The sequence below is a fragment of the Ascaphus truei genome, unplaced genomic scaffold (genome assembly GCF_040206685.1).
Source record: "Ascaphus truei isolate aAscTru1 unplaced genomic scaffold, aAscTru1.hap1 HAP1_SCAFFOLD_435, whole genome shotgun sequence".
In the NCBI taxonomy this organism is placed as follows: Eukaryota; Metazoa; Chordata; class Amphibia; order Anura; family Ascaphidae; genus Ascaphus; species Ascaphus truei.
Window position 1 is genome coordinate 278,365 of NW_027456766.1, and position 21,868 is coordinate 300,232.

General features: G+C 41.4%; 44 non-coding genes and 9 pseudogenes across 44 annotated transcripts; all 53 read right to left on the reverse strand.

Annotated features, from left to right (window-relative positions):
- Positions 1 to 217: 217 nt before the first annotated feature.
- Positions 218 to 336, reverse strand: LOC142484604 (5S ribosomal RNA). Its single transcript, XR_012798056.1, has one exon. It is a non-coding gene; the product is annotated as a 5S ribosomal RNA (ribosomal RNA).
- A 286-nt stretch (positions 337 to 622) lies between these two features.
- Positions 623 to 741, reverse strand: LOC142484344 (5S ribosomal RNA; annotated as a pseudogene).
- Positions 742 to 1,012: 271 nt separating this feature from the next.
- LOC142484430 (5S ribosomal RNA) lies at positions 1,013 to 1,131 on the reverse strand. The gene has a single exon (XR_012797888.1). It is a non-coding gene; the product is annotated as a 5S ribosomal RNA (ribosomal RNA).
- A 286-nt stretch (positions 1,132 to 1,417) lies between these two features.
- Positions 1,418 to 1,536, reverse strand: LOC142484431 (5S ribosomal RNA). Its single transcript, XR_012797889.1, has one exon. It is a non-coding gene; the product is annotated as a 5S ribosomal RNA (ribosomal RNA).
- Positions 1,537 to 1,822: 286 nt separating this feature from the next.
- Positions 1,823 to 1,941, reverse strand: LOC142484210 (5S ribosomal RNA). Its single transcript, XR_012797707.1, has one exon. It is a non-coding gene; the product is annotated as a 5S ribosomal RNA (ribosomal RNA).
- Positions 1,942 to 2,227: 286 nt separating this feature from the next.
- LOC142484196 (5S ribosomal RNA) lies at positions 2,228 to 2,346 on the reverse strand. Its single transcript, XR_012797694.1, has one exon. It is a non-coding gene; the product is annotated as a 5S ribosomal RNA (ribosomal RNA).
- Positions 2,347 to 2,632: 286 nt separating this feature from the next.
- LOC142484482 (5S ribosomal RNA) lies at positions 2,633 to 2,751 on the reverse strand. Its single transcript, XR_012797938.1, has one exon. It is a non-coding gene; the product is annotated as a 5S ribosomal RNA (ribosomal RNA).
- A 286-nt stretch (positions 2,752 to 3,037) lies between these two features.
- On the reverse strand, positions 3,038 to 3,156 carry LOC142484195 (5S ribosomal RNA). The gene has a single exon (XR_012797693.1). It is a non-coding gene; the product is annotated as a 5S ribosomal RNA (ribosomal RNA).
- A 286-nt stretch (positions 3,157 to 3,442) lies between these two features.
- On the reverse strand, positions 3,443 to 3,561 carry LOC142484229 (5S ribosomal RNA). The gene has a single exon (XR_012797725.1). It is a non-coding gene; the product is annotated as a 5S ribosomal RNA (ribosomal RNA).
- Positions 3,562 to 3,847: 286 nt separating this feature from the next.
- LOC142484483 (5S ribosomal RNA) lies at positions 3,848 to 3,966 on the reverse strand. The gene has a single exon (XR_012797939.1). It is a non-coding gene; the product is annotated as a 5S ribosomal RNA (ribosomal RNA).
- Positions 3,967 to 4,252: 286 nt separating this feature from the next.
- LOC142484291 (5S ribosomal RNA) lies at positions 4,253 to 4,371 on the reverse strand. The gene has a single exon (XR_012797785.1). It is a non-coding gene; the product is annotated as a 5S ribosomal RNA (ribosomal RNA).
- Positions 4,372 to 4,657: 286 nt separating this feature from the next.
- LOC142484667 (5S ribosomal RNA) lies at positions 4,658 to 4,776 on the reverse strand. Its single transcript, XR_012798116.1, has one exon. It is a non-coding gene; the product is annotated as a 5S ribosomal RNA (ribosomal RNA).
- A 286-nt stretch (positions 4,777 to 5,062) lies between these two features.
- LOC142484355 (5S ribosomal RNA) lies at positions 5,063 to 5,181 on the reverse strand (annotated as a pseudogene).
- A 286-nt stretch (positions 5,182 to 5,467) lies between these two features.
- LOC142484290 (5S ribosomal RNA) lies at positions 5,468 to 5,586 on the reverse strand. Its single transcript, XR_012797784.1, has one exon. It is a non-coding gene; the product is annotated as a 5S ribosomal RNA (ribosomal RNA).
- Positions 5,587 to 5,872: 286 nt separating this feature from the next.
- On the reverse strand, positions 5,873 to 5,996 carry LOC142484350 (5S ribosomal RNA; annotated as a pseudogene).
- A 286-nt stretch (positions 5,997 to 6,282) lies between these two features.
- On the reverse strand, positions 6,283 to 6,401 carry LOC142484249 (5S ribosomal RNA). Its single transcript, XR_012797744.1, has one exon. It is a non-coding gene; the product is annotated as a 5S ribosomal RNA (ribosomal RNA).
- Positions 6,402 to 6,687: 286 nt separating this feature from the next.
- Positions 6,688 to 6,806, reverse strand: LOC142484297 (5S ribosomal RNA). The gene has a single exon (XR_012797790.1). It is a non-coding gene; the product is annotated as a 5S ribosomal RNA (ribosomal RNA).
- Positions 6,807 to 7,092: 286 nt separating this feature from the next.
- Positions 7,093 to 7,211, reverse strand: LOC142484485 (5S ribosomal RNA). The gene has a single exon (XR_012797940.1). It is a non-coding gene; the product is annotated as a 5S ribosomal RNA (ribosomal RNA).
- A 286-nt stretch (positions 7,212 to 7,497) lies between these two features.
- Positions 7,498 to 7,616, reverse strand: LOC142484433 (5S ribosomal RNA). Its single transcript, XR_012797890.1, has one exon. It is a non-coding gene; the product is annotated as a 5S ribosomal RNA (ribosomal RNA).
- A 286-nt stretch (positions 7,617 to 7,902) lies between these two features.
- On the reverse strand, positions 7,903 to 8,021 carry LOC142484192 (5S ribosomal RNA). Its single transcript, XR_012797690.1, has one exon. It is a non-coding gene; the product is annotated as a 5S ribosomal RNA (ribosomal RNA).
- A 286-nt stretch (positions 8,022 to 8,307) lies between these two features.
- LOC142484348 (5S ribosomal RNA) lies at positions 8,308 to 8,426 on the reverse strand (annotated as a pseudogene).
- A 286-nt stretch (positions 8,427 to 8,712) lies between these two features.
- Positions 8,713 to 8,831, reverse strand: LOC142484231 (5S ribosomal RNA). Its single transcript, XR_012797727.1, has one exon. It is a non-coding gene; the product is annotated as a 5S ribosomal RNA (ribosomal RNA).
- A 286-nt stretch (positions 8,832 to 9,117) lies between these two features.
- LOC142484626 (5S ribosomal RNA) lies at positions 9,118 to 9,236 on the reverse strand. The gene has a single exon (XR_012798077.1). It is a non-coding gene; the product is annotated as a 5S ribosomal RNA (ribosomal RNA).
- Positions 9,237 to 9,522: 286 nt separating this feature from the next.
- Positions 9,523 to 9,641, reverse strand: LOC142484486 (5S ribosomal RNA). The gene has a single exon (XR_012797941.1). It is a non-coding gene; the product is annotated as a 5S ribosomal RNA (ribosomal RNA).
- A 286-nt stretch (positions 9,642 to 9,927) lies between these two features.
- LOC142484308 (5S ribosomal RNA) lies at positions 9,928 to 10,046 on the reverse strand. Its single transcript, XR_012797801.1, has one exon. It is a non-coding gene; the product is annotated as a 5S ribosomal RNA (ribosomal RNA).
- A 286-nt stretch (positions 10,047 to 10,332) lies between these two features.
- LOC142484680 (5S ribosomal RNA) lies at positions 10,333 to 10,451 on the reverse strand. Its single transcript, XR_012798129.1, has one exon. It is a non-coding gene; the product is annotated as a 5S ribosomal RNA (ribosomal RNA).
- A 286-nt stretch (positions 10,452 to 10,737) lies between these two features.
- LOC142484153 (5S ribosomal RNA) lies at positions 10,738 to 10,856 on the reverse strand. Its single transcript, XR_012797653.1, has one exon. It is a non-coding gene; the product is annotated as a 5S ribosomal RNA (ribosomal RNA).
- Positions 10,857 to 11,142: 286 nt separating this feature from the next.
- Positions 11,143 to 11,261, reverse strand: LOC142484682 (5S ribosomal RNA). Its single transcript, XR_012798131.1, has one exon. It is a non-coding gene; the product is annotated as a 5S ribosomal RNA (ribosomal RNA).
- Positions 11,262 to 11,547: 286 nt separating this feature from the next.
- Positions 11,548 to 11,666, reverse strand: LOC142484317 (5S ribosomal RNA). Its single transcript, XR_012797810.1, has one exon. It is a non-coding gene; the product is annotated as a 5S ribosomal RNA (ribosomal RNA).
- Positions 11,667 to 11,952: 286 nt separating this feature from the next.
- On the reverse strand, positions 11,953 to 12,071 carry LOC142484340 (5S ribosomal RNA; annotated as a pseudogene).
- Positions 12,072 to 12,357: 286 nt separating this feature from the next.
- LOC142484154 (5S ribosomal RNA) lies at positions 12,358 to 12,476 on the reverse strand. Its single transcript, XR_012797654.1, has one exon. It is a non-coding gene; the product is annotated as a 5S ribosomal RNA (ribosomal RNA).
- A 286-nt stretch (positions 12,477 to 12,762) lies between these two features.
- Positions 12,763 to 12,881, reverse strand: LOC142484487 (5S ribosomal RNA). Its single transcript, XR_012797942.1, has one exon. It is a non-coding gene; the product is annotated as a 5S ribosomal RNA (ribosomal RNA).
- Positions 12,882 to 13,565: 684 nt separating this feature from the next.
- On the reverse strand, positions 13,566 to 13,684 carry LOC142484234 (5S ribosomal RNA). The gene has a single exon (XR_012797730.1). It is a non-coding gene; the product is annotated as a 5S ribosomal RNA (ribosomal RNA).
- Positions 13,685 to 13,970: 286 nt separating this feature from the next.
- Positions 13,971 to 14,089, reverse strand: LOC142484488 (5S ribosomal RNA). The gene has a single exon (XR_012797943.1). It is a non-coding gene; the product is annotated as a 5S ribosomal RNA (ribosomal RNA).
- Positions 14,090 to 14,375: 286 nt separating this feature from the next.
- Positions 14,376 to 14,494, reverse strand: LOC142484441 (5S ribosomal RNA). Its single transcript, XR_012797898.1, has one exon. It is a non-coding gene; the product is annotated as a 5S ribosomal RNA (ribosomal RNA).
- Positions 14,495 to 14,780: 286 nt separating this feature from the next.
- Positions 14,781 to 14,899, reverse strand: LOC142484489 (5S ribosomal RNA). The gene has a single exon (XR_012797944.1). It is a non-coding gene; the product is annotated as a 5S ribosomal RNA (ribosomal RNA).
- Positions 14,900 to 15,185: 286 nt separating this feature from the next.
- On the reverse strand, positions 15,186 to 15,304 carry LOC142484213 (5S ribosomal RNA). Its single transcript, XR_012797710.1, has one exon. It is a non-coding gene; the product is annotated as a 5S ribosomal RNA (ribosomal RNA).
- A 286-nt stretch (positions 15,305 to 15,590) lies between these two features.
- LOC142484181 (5S ribosomal RNA) lies at positions 15,591 to 15,709 on the reverse strand. Its single transcript, XR_012797679.1, has one exon. It is a non-coding gene; the product is annotated as a 5S ribosomal RNA (ribosomal RNA).
- Positions 15,710 to 15,995: 286 nt separating this feature from the next.
- Positions 15,996 to 16,114, reverse strand: LOC142484349 (5S ribosomal RNA; annotated as a pseudogene).
- A 285-nt stretch (positions 16,115 to 16,399) lies between these two features.
- On the reverse strand, positions 16,400 to 16,518 carry LOC142484690 (5S ribosomal RNA). Its single transcript, XR_012798139.1, has one exon. It is a non-coding gene; the product is annotated as a 5S ribosomal RNA (ribosomal RNA).
- Positions 16,519 to 16,804: 286 nt separating this feature from the next.
- Positions 16,805 to 16,923, reverse strand: LOC142484605 (5S ribosomal RNA). Its single transcript, XR_012798057.1, has one exon. It is a non-coding gene; the product is annotated as a 5S ribosomal RNA (ribosomal RNA).
- Positions 16,924 to 17,209: 286 nt separating this feature from the next.
- Positions 17,210 to 17,328, reverse strand: LOC142484345 (5S ribosomal RNA; annotated as a pseudogene).
- Positions 17,329 to 17,599: 271 nt separating this feature from the next.
- LOC142484668 (5S ribosomal RNA) lies at positions 17,600 to 17,718 on the reverse strand. The gene has a single exon (XR_012798117.1). It is a non-coding gene; the product is annotated as a 5S ribosomal RNA (ribosomal RNA).
- A 286-nt stretch (positions 17,719 to 18,004) lies between these two features.
- On the reverse strand, positions 18,005 to 18,123 carry LOC142484342 (5S ribosomal RNA; annotated as a pseudogene).
- A 286-nt stretch (positions 18,124 to 18,409) lies between these two features.
- On the reverse strand, positions 18,410 to 18,528 carry LOC142484669 (5S ribosomal RNA). Its single transcript, XR_012798118.1, has one exon. It is a non-coding gene; the product is annotated as a 5S ribosomal RNA (ribosomal RNA).
- Positions 18,529 to 18,814: 286 nt separating this feature from the next.
- On the reverse strand, positions 18,815 to 18,938 carry LOC142484351 (5S ribosomal RNA; annotated as a pseudogene).
- A 286-nt stretch (positions 18,939 to 19,224) lies between these two features.
- On the reverse strand, positions 19,225 to 19,343 carry LOC142484250 (5S ribosomal RNA). The gene has a single exon (XR_012797745.1). It is a non-coding gene; the product is annotated as a 5S ribosomal RNA (ribosomal RNA).
- A 286-nt stretch (positions 19,344 to 19,629) lies between these two features.
- Positions 19,630 to 19,748, reverse strand: LOC142484298 (5S ribosomal RNA). The gene has a single exon (XR_012797791.1). It is a non-coding gene; the product is annotated as a 5S ribosomal RNA (ribosomal RNA).
- A 286-nt stretch (positions 19,749 to 20,034) lies between these two features.
- On the reverse strand, positions 20,035 to 20,153 carry LOC142484490 (5S ribosomal RNA). Its single transcript, XR_012797945.1, has one exon. It is a non-coding gene; the product is annotated as a 5S ribosomal RNA (ribosomal RNA).
- A 286-nt stretch (positions 20,154 to 20,439) lies between these two features.
- LOC142484299 (5S ribosomal RNA) lies at positions 20,440 to 20,558 on the reverse strand. Its single transcript, XR_012797793.1, has one exon. It is a non-coding gene; the product is annotated as a 5S ribosomal RNA (ribosomal RNA).
- A 286-nt stretch (positions 20,559 to 20,844) lies between these two features.
- On the reverse strand, positions 20,845 to 20,963 carry LOC142484491 (5S ribosomal RNA). The gene has a single exon (XR_012797946.1). It is a non-coding gene; the product is annotated as a 5S ribosomal RNA (ribosomal RNA).
- A 286-nt stretch (positions 20,964 to 21,249) lies between these two features.
- On the reverse strand, positions 21,250 to 21,368 carry LOC142484670 (5S ribosomal RNA). The gene has a single exon (XR_012798119.1). It is a non-coding gene; the product is annotated as a 5S ribosomal RNA (ribosomal RNA).
- Positions 21,369 to 21,654: 286 nt separating this feature from the next.
- LOC142484193 (5S ribosomal RNA) lies at positions 21,655 to 21,773 on the reverse strand. The gene has a single exon (XR_012797691.1). It is a non-coding gene; the product is annotated as a 5S ribosomal RNA (ribosomal RNA).
- Between the last annotated feature and the right edge of the window lie 95 nt (positions 21,774 to 21,868).

The window sequence follows — 21,868 nt, forward strand, 5'->3', positions numbered from 1 at the left end:
CAGAGACTGAGAAAATGACAGGTGCACTCAAATGTACTATAGACGGAATTCTTGATGTCAGAATTCTATTTTGGAAGGTTGCATTATGTTGAACTTTCTGAGGAAAAAACGATATATTTCTTTGCCACTGCGGGAAAAAAGTAGCAAGAAATGAAACATTTTCATTTGCTGCGAGGAATGCCATGTATATTTTCATTAGGGAAGCGAAAAATAAAAACCCCTACAGCACCTGGTATTCCCAGGCAGTCTCCCAACCCAGTACTAATCAAGCCTCACCCTGCTTAGCTTCCGAGATCTGACGGGATCGGGCGCTTTCAAGGTAGTATGGCCGTAGGTGGAGATTGCTGTCTCATGATATCCTCTCATTCTTAAATCCATGAGCCTATATCTTGCTCCATGCATACACAGAGACTGAGAAAATGACAGGTGCACTCAAATGTACTATAGACGGAATTCTTGATGTCAGAATTCTATTTTGGAAGGTTGCATTGTGTTGAACTTTCTGAGGAAAAAACGATATATTTCTTTGCCACTGCGGGAAAAAAGTAGTAAAAAATGAAACATTTTCATTTGCTGCAAGGAATGCCATGTATATTTTCATTAGGGAAGCGAAAAATAAAAACACCCACAGCACCTGGTATTCCCAGGCAGTCTCCCAACCCAGTACTAATCAAGCCTCACCCTGCTTAGCTTCCGAGATCTGACGGGATCGGGCGCTTTCAAGGTAGTATGGCCGTCTCATGATATCCTCTCATTCTTAAATCCATGAGCCAATATCTTGCTCCATGCATACACAGAGACTGAGAAAATGACAGGTGTACTCAAATGTACTATAGACGGAATTCTTGATGTCAGAATTCTATTTTGGAAGGTTGCATTGTGTTGAACTTTCTGAGGAAAAAACGATATATTTCTTTGCCACTGCGGAAAAAAAAGTAGTAAAAAATGAAACATTTTCATTTGCTGCAAGGAATGCCATGTATATTTTCATTAGGGAAGCGAAAAATAAAAACACCCACAGCACCTGGTATTCCCAGGCAGTCTCCCAACCCAGTACTAATCAAGCCTCACCCTGCTTAGCTTCCGAGATCTGACGGGATCGGGCGCTTTCAAGGTAGTATGGCCGTAGGTGGAGATTGCTGTCTCATGATATCCTCTCATTCTTAAATCCATGAGCCTATATCTTGCTCCATGCATACACAGAGACTGAGAAAATGACAGGTGCACTCAAATGTACTATAGACGGAATTCTTGATGTCAGAATTCTATTTTGGAAGGTTGCATTGTGTTGAACTTTCTGAGGAAAAAACGATATATTTCTTTGCCACTGCGGGAAAAAAGTAGTAAAAAATGAAACATTTTCATTTGCTGCAAGGAATGCCATGTATATTTTCATTAGGGAAGCGAAAAATAAAAACACCCACAGCACCTGGTATTCCCAGGCAGTCTCCCAACCCAGTACTAATCAAGCCTCACCCTGCTTAGCTTCCGAGATCTGACGGGATCGGGCGCTTTCAAGGTAGTATGGCCGTAGGTGGAGATTGCTGTCTCATGATATCCTCTCATTCTTAAATCCATGAGCCTATATCTTGCTCCATGCATACACAGAGACTGAGAAAATGACAGGTGCACTCAAATGTACTATAGACGGAATTCTTGATGTCAGAATTCTATTTTGGAAGGTTGCATTGTGTTGAACTTTCAGAGGAAAAAACGATATATTTCTTTGCCACTGCGGGAAAAAAGTAGTAAAAAATGAAACATTTTCATTTGCTGCAAGGAATGCCATGTATATTTTCATTAGGGAAGCGAAAAATAAAAACACCCACAGCACCTTGTATTCCCAGGCAGTCTCCCAACCCAGTACTAATCAAGCCTCACCCTGCTTAGCTTCCGAGATCTGACGGGATCGGGCGCTTTCAAGGTAGTATGGCCGTAGGTGGAGATTGCTGTCTCATGATATCCTCTCATTCTTAAATCCATGAGCCTATATCTTGCTCCATGCATACACAGAGACTGAGAAAATGACAGGTGCACTCAAATGTACTATAGACGGAATTCTTGATGTCAGAATTCTATTTTGGAAGGTTGCATTGTGTTGAACTTTCTGAGGAAAAAACAATATATTTCTTTGCCACTGCGGGAAAAAAGTAGTAAAAAATGAAACATTTTCATTTGCTGCAAGGAATGCCATGTATATTTTCATTAGGGAAGCGAAAAATAAAAACACCCACAGCACCTGGTATTCCCAGGCAGTCTCCCAACTCAGTACTAATCAAGCCTCACCCTGCTTAGCTTCCAAGATCTGACGGGATCGGGCGCTTTCAAGGTAGTATGGCCGTAGGTGGAGATTGCTGTCTCATGATATCCTCTCATTCTTAAATCCATGAGCCTATATCTTGCTCCATGCATACACAGAGACTGAGAAAATGACAGGTGCACTCAAATGTACTATAGACGGAATTCTTGATGTCAGAATTCTATTTTGGAAGGTTGCATTGTGTTGAACTTTCAGAGGAAAAAACGATATATTTCTTTGCCACTGCGGGAAAAAAGTAGTAAAAAATGAAACATTTTCATTTGCTGCAAGGAATGCCATGTATATTTTCATTAGGGAAGCGAAAAATAAAAACACCCACAGCACCTGGTATTCCCAGGCAGTCTCCCAACACAGTACTAATCAAGCCTCACCCTGCTTAGCTTCCGAGATCTGACGGGATCGGGCGCTTTCAAGGTAGTATGGCCGTAGGTGGATATTGCTGTCTCATGATATCCTCTCATTCTTAAATCCATGAGCCTATATCTTGCTCTATGCATACACAGAGACTGAGAAAATGACAGGTGCACTCAAATGTACTATAGACGGAATTCTTGATGTCAGAATTCTATTTTGGAAGGTTGCATTGTGTTGAACTTTCAGAGGAAAAAACGATATATTTCTTTGCCACTGCGGGAAAAAAGTAGTAAAAAATGAAACATTTTCATTTGCTGCAAGGAATGCCATGTATATTTTCATTAGGGAAGCGAAAAATAAAAACACCCACAGCACCTGGTATTCCCAGGCAGTCTCCCAACCAAGTACTAATCAAGCCTCACCCTGCTTAGCTTCCGAGATCTGACGGGATCGGGCGCTTTCAAGGTAGCATGGCCATAGGTGGAGATTGCTGTCTCATGATATCCTCTCATTCTTAAATCCATGAGCCTATATCTTGCTCCATGCATTCACAGAGACTGAGAAAATGACAGGTGCACTCAAATGTACTATAGACGGAATTCTTGATGTCAGAATTCTATTTTGGAAGGTTGCATTGTGTTGAACTTTCAGAGGAAAAAACGATATATTTCTTTGCCACTGCGGGAAAAAAGTAGTAAAAAATGAAACATTTTCATTTGCTGCAAGGAATGCCATGTATATTTTCATTAGGGAAGCGAAAAATAAAAACACCCACAGCACCTGGTATTCCCAGGCAGTCTCCCAACACAGTACTAATCAAGCCTCACCCTGCTTAGCTTCCGAGATCTGACAGGATCGGGCGCTTTCAAGGTAGTATGGCCGTAGGTGGAGAATGCTGTCTCATGATATCCTCTCATTCTTAAATCCATGAGCCTATATCTTGCTCCATGCATACACAGAGACTGAGAAAATGACAGGTGCACTCAAATGTACTATAGACGGAATTCTTGATGTCAGAATTCTATTTTTTAAGGTTGCATTGTGTTGAACTTTCAGAGGAAAAAACGATATATTTCTTTGCCACTGCGGGAAAAAAGTAGTAAAAAATGAAACATTTTCATTTGCTGCAAGGAATGCCATGTATATTTTCATTAGGGAAGCGAAAAATAAAAACACCCACAGCACCTGGTATTCCCAGGCAGTCTCCCAACACAGTACTAATCAAGCCTCACCCTGCTTAGCTTCCGAGATCTGACGGGATCGGGCGCTTTCAAGGTAGTATGGCCGTAGGTGGAGATTGCTGTCTCATGATATCCTCTCATTCTTAAATCCATGAGCCTATATCTTGCTCCATGCATACACAGAGACTGAGAAAATGACAGGTGCACTCAAATGTACTATAGACGGAATTCTTGATGTCAGAATTCTATTTTGGAAGGTTGCATTGTGTTGAACTTTCAGAGGAAAAAACGATATATTTCTTTGCCACTGCGGGAAAAAAGTAGTAAAAAATGAAACATTTTCATTTGCTGCAAGGAATGCCATGTATATTTTCATTAGGGAAGCGAAAAATAAAAACACCCACAGCACCTGGTATTCCCAGGCAGTCTCCCAACACAGTACTAATCAAGCCTCACCCTGCTTAGCTTCCGAGATCTGACGGGATCGGGCGCTTTGAAGGTAGTATGGCCGTAGGCGGAGATCGCTGTCTCATGATATCCTCTCATTCTTAAATCCATGAGCCTATATCTTGCTCCATGCATACACAGAGACTGAGAAAATGACAGGTGTACTCAAATGTACTATAGACGGAATTCTTGATGTCAGAATTCTATTTTGGAAGGTTGAATTGTGTTGAACTTTCTGAGGAAAAAACGATATATTTCGTTGCCACTGCGGGAAAAAAGTAGTAAAAAATGAAACATTTTCATTTGCTGCAAGGAATGCCATGTATATTTTCATTAGGGAAGCGAAAAATAAAAACACCCACAGCACCTGGTATTCCCAGGCAGTCTCCCAACCCAGTACTAATCAAGCCTCACCCTGCTTAGCTTCCGAGATCTGACGGGATCGGGCACTTTCAAGGTAGTATGGCCGTAGGTGGAGATTGCTGTCTCATGATATCCTCTCATTCTTAAATCCATGAGCCTATATCTTGCTCCATGCATACACAGAGACTGAGAAAATGACAGGTGCACTCAAATGTACTATAGACGGAATTCTTGATGTCAGAATTCTATTTTGGAAGGTTGCATTGTGTTGAACTTTCAGAGGAAAAAACGATAGATTTCTTTGCCACTGCGGGAAAAAAGTAGTAAAAAATGAAACATTTTCATTTGCTGCAAGGAATGCCATGTATATTTTCATTAGGGAAGCGAAAAATAAAAACACCCACAGCACCTGGTATTCCCAGGCAGTCTCCCAACACATTACTAATCAAGCCTCACCCTGCTTAGCTTACGAGATCTGACGGGATCGGGCGCTTTGAAGGTAGTATGGCCGTAGGCGGAGATCGCTGTCTCATGATATCCTCTCATTCTTAAATCCATGAGCCTATATCTTGCTCCATGCATACACAGAGACTGAGAAAATGAAAGGTGCACTCAAATGTACTATAGACGGAATTCTTGATGTCAGAATTCTATTTTGGAAGGTTGCATTGTGTTGAACTTTCAGAGGAAAAAACGATATATTTCTTTGCCACTGCGGGAAAAAAGTAGTAAAAATTGAAACATTTTCATTTGCTGCAAGGAATGCCATGTATATTTTCATTAGGGAAGCGAAAAATAAAAACACCCACAGCACCTGGTATTCCCAGGCAGTCTCCCAACCCAGTACTAATCAAGCCTCACCCTGCTTAGCTTCCGAGATCTGACAGGATCGGGCACTTTCAAGGTAGTATGGCCGTAGGTGGAGATTGCTGTCTCATGATATCCTCTCATTCTTAAATCCATGAGCCTATATCTTGCTCCATGCATACACAGAGACTGAGAAAATGACAGGTGCACTCAAATGTACTATAGACGGAATTCTTGATGTCAGAATTCTATTTTGGAAGGTTGCATTGTGTTGAACTTTCAGAGGAAAAAACGATATATTTCTTTGCCACTGCGGGAAAAAAGTAGTAAAAAATGAAACATTTTCATTTGCTACAAGGAATGCCATGTATATTTTCATTAGGGAAGCGAAAAATAAAAACACCCACAGCACCTGGTATTCCCAGGCAGTCTCCCAACCCAGTACTAATCAAGCCTCACCCTGCTTACAGTAGCTTCCGAGATCTGACGGGATCGGGCGCTTTCAAGGTAGTATGGCCGTAGGTGGAGATTGCTGTCTCATGATATCCTCTCATTCTTAAATCCATGAGCCTATATCTTGCTCCATGCATACACAGAGACTGAGAAAATGACAGGTGCACTCAAATGTACTATAGACGGAATTCTTGATGTCAGAATTCTATTTTGGAAGGTTTCATTGTGTTGAACTTTCTGAGGAAAAAACGATATATTGCTTTGCCACTGCGGGAAAAAAGTAGTAAAAAATGAAACATTTTCATTTGCTGCAAGGAATGCCATGTATATTTTCATTAGGGAAGCGAAAAATAAAAACACCCACAGCACCTGGTATTCCCAGGCAGTCTCCCAACCCATTACTAATCAAGCCTCACCCTGCTTAGCTTCCGAGATCTGACGGGATCGGGCGCTTTCAAGGTAGTATGGCTGTAGGTGGAGATTGCTGTCTCATGATATCCTCTCATTCTTAAATCCATGAGCCTATATCTTGCTCCATGCATACACAGAGACTGAGAAAATGACAGGTGCACTCAAATGTACTATAGACGGAATTCTTGATGTCAGAATTCTATTTTGGAAGGTTGCATTGTGTTGAACTTTCTGAGGAAAAAACAATATATTTCTTTGCCACTGCGGGAAAAAAGTAGTAAAAAATGAAACATTTTCATTTGCTGCAAGGAATGCCATGTATATTTTCATTAGGGAAGCGAAAAATAAAAACACCCACAGCACCTGGTATTCCCAGGCAGTCTCCCAATCCAGTACTAATCAAGCCTCACCCTGCTTAGCTTCCGAGATCTGACGGGATCGGGCGCTTTCAAGGTAGCGTGGCCGTAGGTGGAGATTGCTGTCTCATGATATCCTCTCATTCTTAAATCCATGAGCCTATATCTTGCTCCATGCATACACAGAGACTGAGAAAATGACAGGTGCACTCAAATGTACTATAGACGGAATTCTTGATGTCAGAATTCTATTTTGGAAGGTTGCATTGTGTTGAACTTTCAGAGGAAAAAACGATATATTTCTTTGCCACTGCGGGAAAAAAGTAGTAAAAAATGAAATATTTTCATTTGCTGCAAGGAATGCCATGTATATTTTCATTAGGGAAGCGAAAAATAAAAACACCCACAGCACCTGGTATTCCCAGGCAGTCTCCCAACACAGTACTAATCAAGCCTCACCCTGCTTAGCTTCCGAGATCTGACGGGATCGGGCGCTTTCAAGGTAGTATGGCCGTAGGTGGAGATTGCTGTCTCATGATATCCTCTCATTCTTAAATCCATGAGCCTATATCTTGCTCCATGCATACACAGAGACTGAGAAAATGACAGGTGCACTCAAATGTACTATAGACGGAATTCTTGATGTCAGAATTCTATTTTGGAAGGTTGCATTGTGTTGAACTTTCAGAGGAAAAAACGATATATTTCTTTGCCACTGCGGGAAAAAAGTAGTAAAAAATGAAACATTTTCATTTGCTGCAAGGAATGCCATGTATATTTTCATTAGGGAAGCGAAAAATAAAAACACCCACAGCACCTGGTATTCCCAGGCAGTCTCCCAACCCAGTACTAATCAAGCCTCACCCTGCTTAGCTTCCGAGATCTGACGGGATCGGGCGCTTTCAAGGTAGTATGGCCGTAGGTGGAGATTGCTGTCTCATGATATCCTCTCATTCTTAAATCCATGAGCCTATATCTTGCTCCATGCATACACAGAGACTGAGAAAATGACAGGTGCACTCAAATGTACTATAGACGGAATTCTTGATGTCAGAATTCTATTTTGGAAGGTTGCATTGTGTTGAACTTTCAGAGGAAAAAACGATATATTTCTTTGCCACTGCGGGAAAAAAGTAGTAAAAAATGAAACATTTTCATTTGCTGCAAGGAATGCCATGTATATTTTCATTAGGGAAGCGAAAAATAAAAACACCCACAGCACCTGGTATTCCCAGGCAGTCTCCCAACACAGTACTAATCAAGCCTCACCCTGCTTAGCTTCCAAGATCTGACGGGATCGGGCGCTTTCAAGGTAGTATGGCCGTAGGTGGATATTGCTGTCTCATGATATCCTCTCATTCTTAAATCCATGAGCCTATATCTTGCTCTATGCATACACAGAGACTGAGAAAATGACAGGTGCACTCAAATGTACTATAGACGGAATTCTTGATGTCAGAATTCTATTTTGGAAGGTTGCATTGTGTTGAACTTTCAGAGGAAAAAACGATATATTTCTTTGCCACTGCGGGAAAAAAGTAGTAAAAAATGAAACATTTTCATTTGCTGCAAGGAATGCCATGTATATTTTCATTAGGGAAGCGAAAAATAAAAACACCCACAGCACCTGGTATTCCCAGGCAGTCTCCCAACCCTGTACTAATCAAGCCTCACCCTGCTTAGTTTCCGAGATCTGACGGGATCGGGCGCTTTCAAGGTAGCATGGCCATAGGTGGAGATTGCTGTCTCATGATATCCTCTCATTCTTAAATCCATGAGCCTATATCTTGCTCCATGCATTCACAGAGACTGATAAAATGACAGGTGCACTCAAATGTACTATAGACGGAATTCTTGATGTCAGAATTCTATTTTGGAAGGTTGCATTGTGTTGAACTTTCAGAGGAAAAAACGATATATTTCTTTGCCACTGCGGGAAAAAAGTAGTAAAAAATGAAACATTTTCATTTGCTGCAAGGAATGCCATGTATATTTTCATTAGGGAAGCGAAAAATAAAAACACCCACAGCACCTGGTATTCCCAGGCAGTCTCCCAACACAGTACTAATCAAGCCTCACCCTGCTTAGCTTCCGAGATCTGACAGGATCGGGCGCTTTCAAGGTAGTATGGCCGTAGGTGGAGATTGCTGTCTCATGATATCCTCTCATTCTTAAATCCATGAGCCTATATCTTGCTCCATGCATACACAGAGACTGAGAAAATGACAGGTGCACTCAAATGTACTATAGACGGAATTCTTGATGTCAGAATTCTATTTTGGAAGGTTGCATTGTGTTGAACTTTCAGAGGAAAAAACGATATATTTCTTTGCCACTGCGGGAAAAAAGTAGTAAAAAATGAAACATTTTCATTTGCTGCAAGGAATGCCATGTATATTTTCATTAGGGAAGCGAAAAATAAAAACACCCACAGCACCTGGTATTCCCAGGCAGTCTCCCAACCCAGTACTAATCAAGCCTCACCCTGCTTAGCTTCCGAGATCTGACGGGATCGGGCGCTTTCAAGGTAGTATGGCCATAGGTGGAGATTGCTGTCTCATGATATCCTCTCATTCTTAAATCCATGAGCCTATATCTTGCTCCATGCATTCACAGAGACTGAGAAAATGACAGGTGCACTCAAATGTACTATAGACGGAATTCTTGATGTCAGAATTCTATTTTGGAAGGTTGCATTGTGTTGAACTTTCAGAGGAAAAAACGATATATTTCTTTGCCACTGCGGGAAAAAAGTAGTAAAAAATGAAACATTTTCATTTGCTGCAAGGAATGCCATGTATATTTTCATTAGGGAAGCGAAAAATAAAAACACCCACAGCACCTGGTATTCCCAGGCAGTCTCCCAACACAGTACTAATCAAGCCTCACCCTGCTTAGCTTCCGAGATCTGACGGGATCGGGCGCTTTCAAGGTAGTATGGCCGTAGGTGGAGATTGCTGTCTCATGATATCCTCTCATTCTTAAATCCATGAGCCTATATCTTGCTCCATGCATACACAGAAACTGAGAAAATGACAGGTGCACTCAAATGTACTATAGACGGAATTCTTGATGTCAGAATTCTATTTTGGAAGGTTGCATTGTGTTGAACTTTCTGAGGAAAAAACGATATATTTCTTTGCCACTGCGGGAAAAAAGTAGTAAAAAATGAAACATTTTCATTTGCTGCAAGGAATGCCATGTATATTTTCATTAGGGAAGCGAAAAATAAAAACATCCACAGCACCTGGTATTCCCAGGCAGTTTCCCAACACAGTACTTATCAAGCCTCACCCTGCTTAGCTTCCGAGATCTGACGGGATCGGGCGCTTTCAAGGTAGTATGGCCGTAGGTGGAGATTGCTGTCTCATGATATCCTCTCATTCTTAAATCCATGAGCCTATATCTTGCTCCATGCATACACAGAGACTGAGAAAATGACAGGTGCACTCAAATGTACTATAGACGGAATTCTTGATGTCAGAATTCTATTTTGGAAGGTTGCATTGTGTTGAACTTTCAGAGGAAAAAACGATATATTTCTTTGCCACTGCGGGGAAAAAGTAGTAAAAAATGAAACATTTTCATTTGCTGCAAGGAATGCCATGTATATTTTCATTAGGGAAGCGAAAAATAAAAACACCCACAGCACCTGGTATTCCCAGGCAGTCTCCCAACACAGTACTAATCAAGCCTCACCCTGCTTAGCTTCCGAGATCTGACGGGATCGGGCGCTTTCAAGGTAGTATGGCCATAGGTGGAGATTGTTGTCTCATGATATCCTCTCATTCTTAAATCCTTGAGCCTATATCTTGCTCCATGCATACACAGAGACTGAGAAAATGACAGGTGCACTCAAATGTACTATAGACGGAATTCTTGATGTCAGAATTCTATTTTGGAAGGTTGCATTGTGTTGAACTTTCAGAGGAAAAAACGATATATTTCTTTGCCACTGCGGGAAAAAAGTAGTAAAAAATGAAACATTTTCATTTGTTGCAAGGAATGCCATGTATATTTTCATTAGGGAAGCGAAAAATAAAAACACCCACAGCACCTGGTATTCCCAGGCAGTCTCCCAACCCAATACTAATCAAGCCTCACCCTGCTTAGCTTCCGAGATCTGACGGGATCGGGCGCTTTCAAGGTAGTATGGCCGTAGGTGGAGATTGCTGTCTCATGATATCCTATCATTCTTAAATCCATGAGCCTATATCTTGCTCCATGCATACACAGAGACTGAGAAAATGACAGGTGCACTCAAATGTACTATAGACGGAATTCTTGATGTCAGAATTCTATTTTGGAAGGTTGCATTGTGTTGAACTTTCTGAGGAAAAAACGATATATTTCTTTGCCACTGCGGGAAAAAAGTAGTAAAAAATGAAACATTTTCATTTGCTGCAAGGAATGCCATGTATATTTTCATTAGGGAAGCGAAAAATAAAAACACCCACAGCACCTGGTATTCCCAGGCAGTCTCCCAACACAGTACTAATCAAGCCTCACCCTGTTTAGCTTCCGAGATCTGACGGGATCGGGCGCTTTCAAGGTAGTATGGCCGTAGGTGGAGATTGCTGTCTCATGATATCCTCTCATTCTTAAATCCATGAGCCTATATCTTGCTCCATGCATACACAGAGACTGAGAAAATGACAGGTGCACTCAAATGTACTATAGACGGAATTCTTGATGTCAGAATTCTATTTTGGAAGGTTGCATTGTGTTGTACTTTCAGAGGAAAAAACGATATATTTCTTTGCCACTGCGGGAAAAAAGTAGTAAAAAATGAAACATTTTCATTTGCTGCAAGGAATGCCATGTATATTTTCATTAGGGAAGCGAAAAATAAAAACACCCACAGCACCTGGTATTCCCAGGCAGTCTCCCAACACAGTACTAATCAAGCCTCACCCTGCTTAGCTTCCGAGATCTGACGGGATCGGGCGCTTTCAAGGTAGTATGGCCGTACTTGGAGATTGTTGTCTCATGATATCCTCTCATTCTTAAATCCTTGAGCCTATATCTTGCTCCATGCATACACAGAGACTGAGAAAATGACAGGTGCACTCAAATGTACTATAGACGTAATTCTTGATGTCAGAATTCTATTTTGGAAGGTTGCATTGTGTTGAACTTTCTGAGGAAAAATCGATATATTTCTTTGCCACTGCGGGAAAAAAGTAGTAAAAAATGAAACATTTTCATTTGCTGCAAGGAATGCCATGTATATTTTCATTAGGGAAGCGAAAAATAAAAACATCCACAGCACCTGGTATTCCCAGGCAGTTTCCCAACACTGTACTTATCAAGCCTCACCCTGCTTAGCTTCCGAGATCTGACGGGATCGGGCGCTTTCAAGGTAGTATGGCCGTAGGTGGAGATTGCTGTCTCATGATATCCTCTCATTCTTAAATCCATGAGCCTATATCTTGCTCCATGCATACACAGAGACTGAGAAAATGACAGGTGCACTCAAATGTACTATAGACGGAATTCTTGATGTCAGAATTCTATTTTGGAAGGTTGCATTGTGTTGAACTTTCAGAGGAAAAAACGATATATTTCTTTGCCACTGCGGGAAAAAAGTAGTAAAAAATGAAACATTTTCATTTGTTGCAAGGAATGCCATGTATATTTTCATTAGGGAAGCGAAAAATAAAAACACCCACAGCACCTGGTATTCCCAGGCAGTCTCCCAACCCAATACTAATCAAGCCTCACCCTGCTTAGCTTCCGAGATCTGACGGGATCGGGCGCTTTCAAGGTAGTATGGCCGTAGGTGGAGATTGCTGTCTCATGATATCCTCTCATTCTTAAATCCATGAGCCTATATCTTGCTCCATGCATACACAGAGACTGAGAAAATGACAGGTGCACTCAAATGTACTATAGACGGAATTCTTGATGTCAGAATTCTATTTTGGAAGGTTGCATTGTGTTGAACTTTCTGAGGAAAAAACGATATATTTCTTTGCCACTGCGGGAAAAAAGTAGTAAAAAATGAAACATTTTCATTTGCTGCAAGGAATGCCATGTATATTTTCATTAGGGAAGCGAAAAATAAAAACACCCACAGCACCTGGTATTCCCAGGCAGTCTCCCAACACAGTACTAATCAAGCCTCACCCTGCTTAGCTTCCGAGATCTGACGGGATCGGGCGCTTTCAAGGTAGTATGGCCGTAGGTGGAGATTGCTGTCTCATGATATCCTCTCATTCTTAAATCCTTGAGCCTATATCTTGCTCCATGCATACACTGGCGACACACTTTATTCGAGCAAGGCTAGTCCCACGAATTCGGGTATACCCGGGTGTATTGAGGTTTGTGACTGTTTTCTGCCCGAGTGCATTGGGTTATTTTCAGGCAGGGATTGAAGCATTTTATTCCCGCTGGCTGCAATACTGCACAGTATATATATATATACTGCATTACAATTCATGAATTTATGCCATCTGGTAGACACGCGAAGCATTGCAGCCTATTAAATCCTAATCATTATCATTTAACAGATCAGCCGCCCGTCAGCCAGGCATGAACCCAGGCTGGGAAGGCAAACGCAACGGGGCTTGTCAGAGGTGAGGAGCGGCGCATTCCAGGTATCTGCCAGGTACATACTGGGTATTTGCTCGAATAAAGTGTGTCGGTGCAGTACACAGAGACTGAGAAAATGACAGGTGCACTCAAATGTACTATAGACGGAATTCTTGATGTCAGAATTCTATTTTGGAAGGTTGCATTGTGTTGTACTTTCAGAGGAAAAAACAATATATTTCTTTGCCACTGCGGGAAAAAAGTAGTAAAAAATGAAACATTTTCATTTGCTGCAAGGAATGCCATGTATTTTTTCATTAGGGAAGCGAAAAATAAAAACACCCACAGCACCTGGTATACCCAGGCAGTCTCCCAACACAGTACTAATCAAGCCTCACCCTGCTTAGCTTCCGAGATCTGACGGGATCGGGCGCTTTCAAGGTAGTATGGCCGTAGGTGGAGATTGTTGTCTCATGATATCCTCTCATTCTTAAATCCTTGAGCCTATATCTTGCTCCATGCATACACAGAGACTGAGAAAATGACAGGTGCACTCAAATGTACTATAGACGGAATTCTTGATGTCAGAATTCTATTTTGGAAGGTTGCATTGTGTTGAACTTTCAGAGGAAAAATCGATATATTTCTTTGCCACTGCGGGAAAAAAGTAGTAAAAAATGAAACATTTTCATTTGCTGCAAGGAATGCCATGTATATTTTCATTAGGGAAGCGAAAAATAAAAACACCCACAGCACCTGGTATTCCCAGGCAGTCTCCCAACACAGTACTAATCAAGCCTCACCCTGCTTAGCTTCCGAGATCTGACGGGATCGGGCGCTTTCAAGGTAGTATGGCCGTAGGTGGAGATTGTTGTCTCATGATATCCTCTCATTCTTAAATCCTTGAGCCTATATCTTGCTCCATGCATACACAGAGACTGAGAAAATGACAGGTGCACTCAAATGTACTATAGACGGAATTCTTGATGTCAGAATTCTATTTTGGAAGGTTGCATTGTGTTGAACTTTCAGAGGAAAAATCGATATATTTCTTTGCCACTGCGGGAAAAAAGTAGTAAAAAATGAAACATTTTCATTTGCTGCAAGGAATGCCATGTATATTTTCATTAGGGAAGCGAAAAATAAAAACACCCACAGCACCTGGTATTCCCAGGCAGTCTCCCAACCCAGTACTAATCAAGCCTCACCCTGCTTAGCTTCCGAGATCTGACGGGATCGGGTGCTTTCAAGGTAGTATGGCCGTAGGTGGAGATTGCTGTCTCATGATATCCTCTCATTCTTAAATCCATGAGCCTATATCTTGCTCCATGCATACACAGAGACTGAGAAAATGACAGGTGCACTCAAATGTACTATAGACGGAATTCTTGATGTCAGAATTCTATTTTGGAAGGTTGCATTGTGTTGAACTTTCTGAGGAAAAAACGATATATTTCTTTGCCACTGCGGGAAAAAAGTAGTAAAAAATGAAACATTTTCATTTGCTGCAAGGAATGCCATGTATATTTTCATTAGGGAAGCGAAAAATAAAAACACCCACAGCACCTGGTATTCCCAGGCAGTCTCCCAACACAGTACTAATCAAGCCTCACCCTGCTTAGCTTCCGAGATCTGACGGGATCGGGCGCTTTCAAGGTAGTATGGCCGTAGGTGGAGATTGCTGTCTCATGATATCCTCTCATTCTTAAATCCATGAGCCTATATGTTGCTCCATGCATACACAGAGACTGAGAAAATGACAGGTGCACTCAAATGTACTATAGACGGAATTCTTGATGTCAGAATTCTATTTTGGAAGGTTGCATTGTGTTGAACTTTCAGAGGAAAAAACGATATATTTCTTTGCCACTGCGGGAAAAAAGTAGTAAAAAATGAAACATTTTCATTTGCTGCAAGGAATGCCATGTATATTTTCATTAGGGAAGCGAAAAATAAAAATACCCACAGAACCTGGTATTCCCAGGCAGTCTCCCAACACAGTACTAATCAAGCCTCACCCTGCTTAGCTTCCGAGATCTGACGGGATCGGGCGCTTTCAAGGTAGTATGGCCGTAGGTGGAGATTGCTGTCTCATGATATCCTCTCATTCTTAAATCCTTGAGCCTATATCTTGCTCCATGCATACACAGAGACTGAGAAAATGACAGGTGCACTCAAATGTACTATAGACGGAATTCTTGATGTCAGAATTCTATTTTGGAAGGTTGCATTGTGTTGAACTTTCAGAGGAAAAAACGATATATTTCTTTGCCACTGCGGGAAAAAAGTAGTAAAAAATGAAACATTTTCATTTGCTGCAAGGAATGCCATGTATATTTTCATTAGGGAAGCGAAAAATAAAAACACCCACAGCACCTGGTATTCCCAGGCAGTCTCCCAACCCAGTACTAATCAAGCCTCACCCTGCTTAGCTTCCGAGATCTGACAGGATCGGGCGCTTTCAAGGTAGTATGGCCGTAGGTGGAGATTGCTGTCTCATGATATCCTCTCATTCTTAAATCCATGAGCCTATATCTTGCTCCATGCATACACAGAGACTGAGAAAATGTCAGGTGCACTCAAATGTACTATAGACGGAATTCTTGATGTCAGAATTCTATTTTGGAAGGTTGCATTGTGTTGAACTTTCTGAGGAAAAAACGATATATTTCTTTGCCACTGCGGGAAAAAAGTAGTAAAAAATGAAACATTTTCATTTGCTGCAAGGAATGCCATGTATATTTTCATTAGGGAAGCGAAAAATAAAAACACCCACAGCACCTGGTATTCCCAGGCAGTCTCCCAACACAGTACTAATCAAGCTTCACTCTGCTTAGCTTCCGAGATCTGACGGGATCGGGCGCTTTCAAGAAAGTATGGCCGTAGGTGGAGATTGCTGTCTCATGATATCCTCTCATTCTTAAATCCATGAGTCTATATCTTGCTCCATGCATACACAGAGACTGAGAAAATGACAGGTGTACTCAAATGTACTATAGACGGAATTCTTGATGTCAGAATTCTATTTTGGAAGGTTGCATTGTGTTGAACTTTCAGAGGAAAAAACGATATATTTCTTTGCCACTGCGGGAAAAAAGTAGTAAAAAATGAAACATTTTCATAACTGCAAGGAATGCCATGTATATTTTCATTAGGGAAGCGAAAAATAAAAACACCCACAGCACCTGGTATTCCCAGGCAGTCTCCCAACCCAGTACTAATCAAGCCTCACCCTGCTTAGCTTCCGAGATCTCACGGGATCGGGCGCTTTCAAGGTAGTATGGCCGTAGGTGGTGATTGCTGTCTCATGATATCCTCTCATTCTTAAATCCATGAGCCTATATCTTGCTCCATGCATACACAGAGACTGAGAAAATGACAGGTGCACTCAAATGTACTATAGACGGAATTCTTGATGTCAGAATTCTATTTTGGAAGGTTGCATTATGTTGAACTTTCTGAGGAAAAAACGATATATTTCTTTGCCACTGCGGGAAAAAAGTAGCAAGAAATGAAACATTTTCATTTGCTGCGAGGAATGCCATGTATATTTTCATTAGGGAAGCGAAAAATAAAAACCCCTACAGCACCTGGTATTCCCAGGCAGTCTCCCAACCCAGTACTAATCAAGCCTCACCCTGCTTAGCTTCCGAGATCTGACGGGATCGGGCGCTTTCAAGGTAGTATGGCCGTAGGTGGAGATTGCTGTCTCATGATATCCTCTCATTCTTAAATCCATGAGCCTATATCTTGCTCCATGCATACACAGAGACTGAGAAAATGACAGGTGCACTCAAATGTACTATAGACGGAATTCTTGATGTCAGAATTCTATTTTGGAAGGTTGCATTGTGTTGAACTTTCTGAGGAAAAAACGATATATTTCTTTGCCACTGCGGGAAAAAAGTAGTAAAAAATGAAACATTTTCATTTGCTGCAAGGAATGCCATGTATATTTTCATTAGGGAAGCGAAAAATAAAAACACCCACAGCACCTGGTATTCCCAGGCAGTCTCCCAACCCAGTACTAATCAAGCCTCACCCTGCTTAGCTTCCGAGATCTGACGGGATCGGGCGCTTTCAAGGTAGTATGGCCGTCTCATGATATCCTCTCATTCTTAAATCCATGAGCCAATATCTTGCTCCATGCATACACAGAGACTGAGAAAATGACAGGTGTACTCAAATGTACTATAGACGGAATTCTTGATGTCAGAATTCTATTTTGGAAGGTTGCATTGTGTTGAACTTTCTGAGGAAAAAACGATATATTTCTTTGCCACTGCGGAAAAAAAAGTAGTAAAAAATGAAACATTTTCATTTGCTGCAAGGAATGCCATGTATATTTTCATTAGGGAAGCGAAAAATAAAAACACCCACAGCACCTGGTATTCCCAGGCAGTCTCCCAACCCAGTACTAATCAAGCCTCACCCTGCTTAGCTTCCGAGATCTGACGGGATCGGGCACTTTCAAGGTAGTATGGCCGTAGGTGGAGATTGCTGTCTCATGATATCCTCTCATTCTTAAATCCATGAGCCTATATCTTGCTCCATGCATACACAGAGACTGAGAAAATGACAGGTGCACTCAAATGTACTATAGACGGAATTCTTGATGTCAGAATTCTATTTTGGAAGGTTGCATTGTGTTGAACTTTCAGAGGAAAAAACGATAGATTTCTTTGCCACTGCGGGAAAAAAGTAGTAAAAAATGAAACATTTTCATTTGCTGCAAGGAATGCCATGTATATTTTCATTAGGGAAGCGAAAAATAAAAACACCCACAGCACCTGGTATTCCCAGGCAGTCTCCCAACACAGTACTAATCAAGCCTCACCCTGCTTAGCTTACGAGATCTGACGGGATCGGGCGCTTTGAAGGTAGTATGGCCGTAGGCGGAGATCGCTGTCTCATGATATCCTCTCATTCTTAAATCCATGAGCCTATATCTTGCTCCATGCATACACAGAGACTGAGAAAATGAAAGGTGCACTCAAATGTACTATAGACGGAATTCTTGATGTCAGAATTCTATTTTGGAAGGTTGCATTGTGTTGAACTTTCAGAGGAAAAAACGATATATTTCTTTGCCACTGCGGGAAAAAAGTAGTAAAAATTGAAACATTTTCATTTGCTGCAAGGAATGCCATGTATATTTTCATTAGGGAAGCGAAAAATAAAAACACCCACAGCACCTGGTATTCCCAGGCAGTCTCCCAACCCAGTACTAATCAAGCCTCACCCTGCTTAGCTTCCGAGATCTGACGGGATCGGGCACTTTCAAGGTAGTATGGCCGTAGGTGGAGATTGCTGTCTCATGATATCCTCTCATTCTTAAATCCATGAGCCTATATCTTGCTCCATGCATACACAGAGACTGAGAAAATGACAGGTGCACTCAAATGTACTATAGACGGAATTCTTGATGTCAGAATTCTATTTTGGAAGGTTGCATTGTGTTGAACTTTCAGAGGAAAAAACGATATATTTCTTTGCCACTGCGGGAAAAAAGTAGTAAAAAATGAAACATTTTCATTTGCTACAAGGAATGCCATGTATATTTTCATTAGGGAAGCGAAAAATAAAAACACCCACAGCACCTGGTATTCCCAGGCAGTCTCCCAACCCAGTACTAATCAAGCCTCACCCTGCTTACAGTAGCTTCCGAGATCTGACGGGATCGGGCGCTTTCAAGGTAGTATGGCCGTAGGTGGAGATTGCTGTCTCATGATATCCTCTCATTCTTAAATCCATGAGCCTATATCTTGCTCCATGCATACACAGAGACTGAGAAAATGACAGGTGCACTCAAATGTACTATAGACGGAATTCTTGATGTCAGAATTCTATTTTGGAAGGTTTCATTGTGTTGAACTTTCTGAGGAAAAAACGATATATTGCTTTGCCACTGCGGGAAAAAAGTAGTAAAAAATGAAACATTTTCATTTGCTGCAAGGAATGCCATGTATATTTTCATTAGGGAAGCGAAAAATAAAAACACCCACAGCACCTGGTATTCCCAGGCAGTCTCCCAACCCATTACTAATCAAGCCTCACCCTGCTTAGCTTCCGAGATCTGACGGGATCGGGCGCTTTCAAGGTAGTATGGCTGTAGGTGGAGATTGCTGTCTCATGATATCCTCTCATTCTTAAATCCATGAGCCTATATCTTGCTCCATGCATACACAGAGACTGAGAAAATGACAGGTGCACTCAAATGTACTATAGACGGAATTCTTGATGTCAGAATTCTATTTTGGAAGGTTGCATTGTGTTGAACTTTCTGAGGAAAAAACAATATATTTCTTTGCCACTGCGGGAAAAAAGTAGTAAAAAATGAAACATTTTCATTTGCTGCAAGGAATGCCATGTATATTTTCATTAGGGAAGCGAAAAATAAAAACACCCACAGCACCTGGTATTCCCAGGCAGTCTCCCAATCCAGTACTAATCAAGCCTCACCCTGCTTAGCTTCCGAGATCTGACGGGATCGGGCGCTTTCAAGGTAGCGTGGCCGTAGGTGGAGATTGCTGTCTCATGATATCCTCTCATTCTTAAATCCATGAGCCTATATCTTGCTCCATGCATACACAGAGACTGAGAAAATGACAGGTGCACTCAAATGTACTATAGACGGAATTCTTGATGTCAGAATTCTATTTTGGAAGGTTGCATTGTGTTGAACTTTCAGAGGAAAAAACGATATATTTCTTTGCCACTGCGGGAAAAAAGTAGTAAAAAATGAAACATTTTCATTTGCTGCAAGGAATGCCATGTATATTTTCATTAGGGAAGCGAAAAATAAAAACACCCACAGCACCTGGTATTCCCAGGCAGTCTCCCAACACAGTACTAATCAAGCCTCACCCTGCTTAGCTTCCGAGATCTGACGGGATCGGGCGCTTTCAAGGTAGTATGGCCGTAGGTGGAGATTGCTGTCTCATGATATCCTCTCATTCTTAAATCCATGAGCCTATATCTTGCTCCATGCATACACAGAGACTGAGAAAATGACAGGTGCACTCAAATGTACTATAGACGGAATTCTTGATGTCAGAATTCTATTTTGGAAGGTTGCATTGTGTTGAACTTTCAGAGGAAAAAACGATATATTTCTTTGCCACTGCGGGAAAAAAGTAGTAAAAAATGAAACATTTTCATTTGCTGCAAGGAATGCCATGTATATTTTCATTAGGGAAGCGAAAAATAAAAACACCCACAGCACCTGGTATTCCCAGGCAGTCTCCCAATCCAGTACTAATCAAGCCTCACCCTGCTTAGCTTCCGAGATCTGACGGGATCGGGCGCTTTCAAGGTAGCGTGGCCGTAGGTGGAGATTGCTGTCTCATGATATCCTCTCATTCTTAAATCCATGAGCCTATATCTTGCTCCATGCATACACAGAGACTGAGAAAATGACAGGTGCACTCAAATGTACTATAGACGGAATTCTTGATGTCAGAATTCTATTTTGGAAGGTTGCATTGTGTTGAACTTTCAGAGGAAAAAACGATATATTTCTTTGCCACTGCGGGAAAAAAGTAGTAAAAAATGAAACATTTTCATTTGCTGCAAGGAATGCCATGTATATTTTCATTAGGGAAGCGAAAAATAAAAACACCCACAGCACCTGGTATTCCCAGGCAGTCTCCCAACACAGTACTAATCAAGCCTCACCCTGCTTAGCTTCCGAGATCTGACGGGATCGGGCGCTTTCAAGGTAGTATGGCCGTAGGTGGAGATTGCTGTCTCATGATATCCTCTCATTCTTAAATCCATGAGCCTATATCTTGCTCCATGCATACACAGAGACTGAGAAAATGACAGGTGCACTCAAATGTACTATAGACGGAATTCTTGATGTCAGAATTCTATTTTGGAAGGTTGCATTGTGTTGAACTTTCAGAGGAAAAAACGATATATTTCTTTGCCACTGCGGGAAAAAAGTAGTAAAAAATGAAACATTTTCATTTGCTGCAAGGAATGCCATGTATATTTTCATTAGGGAAGCGAAAAATAAAAACACCCACAGCACCTGGTATTCCCAGGCAGTCTCCCAACCCAGTACTAATCAAGCCTCACCCTGCTTAGCTTCCGAGATCTGACGGGATCGGGCACTTTCAAGGTAGTATGGCCGTAGGTGGAGATTGCTGTCTCATGATATCCTCTCATTCTTAAATCCATGAGCCTATATCTTGCTCCATGCATACACAGAGACTGAGAAAATGACAGGTGCACTCAAATGTACTATAGACGGAATTCTTGATGTCAGAATTCTATTTTGGAAGGTTGCATTGTGTTGAACTTTCAGAGGAAAAAACGATATATTTCTTTGCCACTGCGGGAAAAAAGTAGTAAAAAATGAAACATTTTCATTTGCTGCAAGGAATGCCATGTATATTTTCATTAGGGAAGCGAAAAATAAAAACACCCACAGCACCTGGTATTCCCAGGCAGTCTCCCAACACAGTACTAATCAAGCCTCACCCTGCTTAGCTTCCAAGATCTGACGGGATCGGGCGCTTTCAAGGTAGTATGGCCGTAGGTGGATATTGCTGTCTCATGATATCCTCTCATTCTTAAATCCATGAGCCTATATCTTGCTCTATGCATACACAGAGACTGAGAAAATGACAGGTGCA